Below are 4,275 nucleotides of genomic sequence, written 5' to 3'. Positions count from 1 at the left end.
GGGGGTGGTGTTCGTAAGTGGGGGGGGGGTGGTGTTCGTGAGTGGGGGGGTGGTGTTCGTGAGTGGGGGGGGGTGGTGTTCGTAAGTGGGGGGGGGGTGGTGTTCGTAAGTGGGGGGGGGGTGGTGTTCGTGAGTGGGGGGGGTGGTGTTCGTGAGTGGGGGGGGTGGTGTTCGTGAGTGGGGGGGGGGGTGGTGTTCGTAAGTGGGGGGGGGTGGTGTTCGTGAGTGGGGGGGTGGTGTTCGTGAGTGGGGGGGTGGTGGTGTTCGTGAGTGGGGGGGGGTGGTGTTCGTGAGTGGGGGGGGGTGGTGTTCGTGAGTGGGGGGGTGGTGTTCGTAAGTGGGGGGGGGGTGGTGTTCGTGAGTGGGGGGGTGGTGTTCGTAAGTGGGGGGGGGGTGGTGTTCGTGAGTGGGGGGGGTGGTGTTCGTAAGTGGGGGGGGGGTGGTGTTCGTGAGTGGGGGGGGTGGTGTTCGTAAGTGGGGGGGGGTGGTGTTCGTGAGTGGGGGGGGTGGTGTTCGTAAGTGGGGGGGGGGTGGTGTTCGTGAGTGGGGGGGGTGGTGTTCGTGAGTGGGGGGGGGTGGTGTTCGTGAGTGGGGGGGGGTGGTGTTCGTGAGTGGGGGGGGTGGTGTTCGTGAGTGGGGGGGGTGGTGTTCGTGAGTGGGGGGGGGTGGTGTTCGTGAGTGGGGGGGGGGTGGTGTTCGTAAGTGGGGGGGGTGGTGTTCGTGAGTGGGGGGGGTGGTGTTCGTGAGTGGGGGGGGTGGTGGTGTTTGTGAGTGGGGGGGGTGGTGTTCGTGAGTGGGGGGGGGGTGGTGTTCGTGAGTGGGGGGGGGTGGTGTTCGTGAGTGGGGGGGGGGTGGTGTTTGTGAGTGGGGGGGGTGGTGTTCGTGAGTGGGGGGGGGGGTGGTGTTCGTGAGTGGGGGGGGGGGGTGTTCGTGAGTGGGGGGGGTGGTGTTCGTGAGTGGGGGGGGGTGGTGTTCGTGAGTGGGGGGGGTGGTGTTCGTGAGTGGGGGGGGGTGGTGTTTGTGAGTGGGGGGGGGTGGTGTTCGTGAGTGGGGGGGGTGGTGTTCGTGAGTGGGGGGGGGGGTGGTGTTCGTGAGTGGGGGGGGTGGTGTTCGTGAGTGGGGGTGGTGGTGTTCGTGAGTGGGGGGGGGTGGTGTTCGTGAGTGGGGGGGGGTGGTGTTTGTGAGTGGGGGGGGGGTGGTGTTCGTGAGTGGGGGTGGTGGTGTTCGTGAGTGGGGGGGGTGGTGGTTCGTGAGTGGGGGGGGTGGTGTTTGTGAGTGGGGGGGTGGTGTTTGTGAGTGGGGGGGTGGTGGTGTTCGTGAGTGGGGGTGGTGGTGTTCGTGGGGGTGGTGGTGTTCGTGAGTGGGGGGGGTGGTGTTCGTGAGTGGGGGGGGGGGTGTTCGTGGGGGTGGTGGTGTTCGTGAGTGGGGGGGGGTGGTGTTCGTGAGTGGGGGGGGTGGTGTTCGTGAGTGGGGGTGGTGGTGTTTGTGAGTGGGGGGGGTGGTGTTCGTGAGTGTGGGGGGTGGTGTTCGTGAGTGTGGGGGGTGGTGTTCGTGAGTGTGGGGGGGGGTGGTGTTCGTGAGTGGGGGGGGTGGTGTTCGTGAGTGGGGGGGGTGGTGTTCGTGAGTGGGGGGGGTGGTGTTCGTGAGTGGGGGTGGTGGTGTTCGTGAGTGGGGGGGTGGTGTTCGTGAGTGGGGGGGGGTGGTGTTCGTGAGTGGGGGGGGTGGTGTTCGTGAGTGTGGGGGGTGGGGTGGTGTTCGTGAGTGTGGGGGGGGTGGTGTTCGTGAGTGGGGGGGTGGTGTTCGTGAGTGGGGGGGGTGGTGTTCGTGAGTGTGGGGGGGGGTGGTGTTCGTGAGTGGGGGGGTGGTGTTCGTGAGTGGGGGGGGTGGTGTTCGTGAGTGGGGGGGGTGGTGGTGTTTGTGAGTGGGGGGGGGGGTGGTGTTCGTGAGTGGGGGTGGTGGTGTTTGTGAGTGGGGGGGGTGGTGGTGTTTGTGAGTGGGGGGGGGGGTGGTGTTCGTGAGTGGGGGGGTGGTGGTGTTTGTGAGTGGGGGGGGTGGTGTTCGTGAGTGGGGGGGGGGGTGGTGTTCGTGAGTGGGGGGGTGGTGTTCGTGAGTGTGGGGGGGTGGTGTTCGTGAGTGGGGGGGGGTGGTGTTCGTGAGTGTGGGGGGGGTGGTGTTCGTGAGTGGGGGGGTGGTGTTCGTGAGTGGGGGGGGTGGTGTTCGTGAGTGGGGGGGTGGTGTTCGTGAGTGGGGGGGTGGTGTTCGTGAGTGGGGGGGGGGTGGTGTTCGTGAGTGGGGGGGTGGTGTTCGTGAGTGGGGGGGGGTGGTGTTCGTGAGTGGGGGGGTGGTGTTCGTGAGTGGGGGGGGGGTGGTGTTCGTGAGTGGGGGGGTGGTGTTCGTGAGTGGGGGGGGGGTGGTGTTCGTGAGTGGGGGGGTGGTGTTCGTGAGTGGGGGGGGGGTGGTGTTCGTGAGTGGGGGGGGGTGGTGTTCGTGAGTGGGGGTGGTGGTGTTCGTGAGTGGGGGGGGTGGTGTTCGTGAGTGGGGGGGGTGGTGTTCGTGAGTGGGGGGGTGGTGTTTGTGAGTGGGGGGGGTGGTGTTCGTGAGTGGGGGGGGGGGTGGTGTTCGTGAGTGGGGGGGTGGTGTTCGTGAGTGGGGGGGGGTGGTGTTCGTGAGTGGGGGGGGGTGGTGTTCGTGAGTGGGGGGGGGGTGGTGTTCGTGAGTGGGGGGGTGGTGTTCGTGAGTGGGGGGGGGGGTGGTGTTCGTGAGTGGGGGGGGTGGTGTTCGTGAGTGGGGGGTGGTGTTCGTGAGTGGGGGGGGGGGTGGTGTTCGTGAGTGGGGGGGGGTGGTGTTCGTGAGTGTGGGGGGGGGTGGTGTTCGTGAGTGGGGGGGGGGTGGTGTTCGTGAGTGGGGGGGTGGTGTTCGTGAGTGGGGGTGGTGGTGTTCGTGAGTGGGGGGGTGGTGTTCGTGAGTGGGGGTGGTGGTGTTCGTGAGTGGGGGGGGTGGTGTTCGTGAGTGGGGGGGGGGTGGTGTTCGTGAGTGGGGGGGGTGGTGTTCGTGAGTGGGGGGGGTGGTGTTCGTAAGTGGGGGGGGTGGTGTTCGTGAGTGGGGGGGGTGGTGTTCGTGAGTGGGGGGGGTGGTGTTCGTGAGTGGGGGGGGTGGTGTTCGTGAGTGGGGGGGGTGGTGTTCGTGAGTGGGGGGGGTGGTGTTCGTGAGTGGGGGGGTGGTGTTCGTGAGTGGGGGGGTGGTGTTCGTGAGTGGGGGGGGTGGTGTTCGTGAGTGGGGGGGTGGTGTTCGTAAGTGGGGGGGGTGGTGTTCGTGAGTGGGGGGGGTGGTGTTCGTGAGTGGGGGGGGTGGTGTTCGTGAGTGGGGGGGTGGTGTTCGTAAGTGGGGGGGGTGGTGTTCGTGAGTGGGGGGGGTGGTGTTCGTGAGTGGGGGGGGTGGTGTTCGTGAGTGGGGGGGTGGTGGTGTTTGTGAGTGGGGGGGGTGGTGGTGTTTGTGAGTGGGGGGGGTGGTGTTCGTAAGTGGGGGGGGTGGTGTTCGTGAGTGGGGGGGTGGTGTTCGTGAGTGGGGGGGGTGGTGTTCGTGAGTGGGGGGGGTGGTGTTCGTGAGTGGGGGGGGTGGTGTTCGTGAGTGTGGGGGGGGTGGTGTTCGTGAGTGGGGGGGGGTGGTGTTCGTGAGTGTGGGGGGGTGGTGTTCGTAAGTGGGGGGGGGGGTGTTCGTGAGTGGGGGGGGTGGTGTTCGTGAGTGGGGGGGGTGGTGTTCGTGAGTGGGGGGGGGTGGTGTTCGTGAGTGGGGGGGGTGGTGTTCGTGAGTGTGGGGGGGTGGTGTTCGTAAGTGGGGGGGGTGGTGTTCGTGAGTGGGGGGGGTGGTGTTCGTGAGTGGGGGGGGTGGTGTTCGTGAGTGGGGGGGGGTGGTGTTCGTGAGTGGGGGGGGGTGGTGTTCGTGAGTGGGGGGGGGGTGGTGTTCGTGAGTGGGGGGGGTGGTGTTCGTGAGTGGGGGGGGTGGTGTTCGTGAGTGGGGGGGGTGGTGTTCGTGAGTGTGGGGGGTGGTGTTCGTGAGTGTGGGGGGTGGTGTTCGTGAGTGTGGGGGGGGTGGTGTTCGTGAGTGTGGGGGGGGGTGGTGTTCGTGAGTGTGGGGGGGGTGGTGTTCGTGAGTGTGGGGGGGGGTGGTGTTCGTGAGTGGGGGGGGTGGTGTTCGTGAGTGTGGGGGGGGGTGGTGTTCGTGAGTGTGGGGGGGGGTGGTGTTCGTGAGTGGGGGGGGTGGTGTTCGTGAGTGTGG

Source organism: Lampetra fluviatilis, unplaced genomic scaffold, assembly GCF_964198595.1.
Source record: "Lampetra fluviatilis unplaced genomic scaffold, kcLamFluv1.1 SCAFFOLD_974, whole genome shotgun sequence".
NCBI classification, from domain to species: domain Eukaryota; kingdom Metazoa; phylum Chordata; class Hyperoartia; order Petromyzontiformes; family Petromyzontidae; genus Lampetra; species Lampetra fluviatilis.
This window is presented reverse-complemented; position numbering follows the sequence as displayed.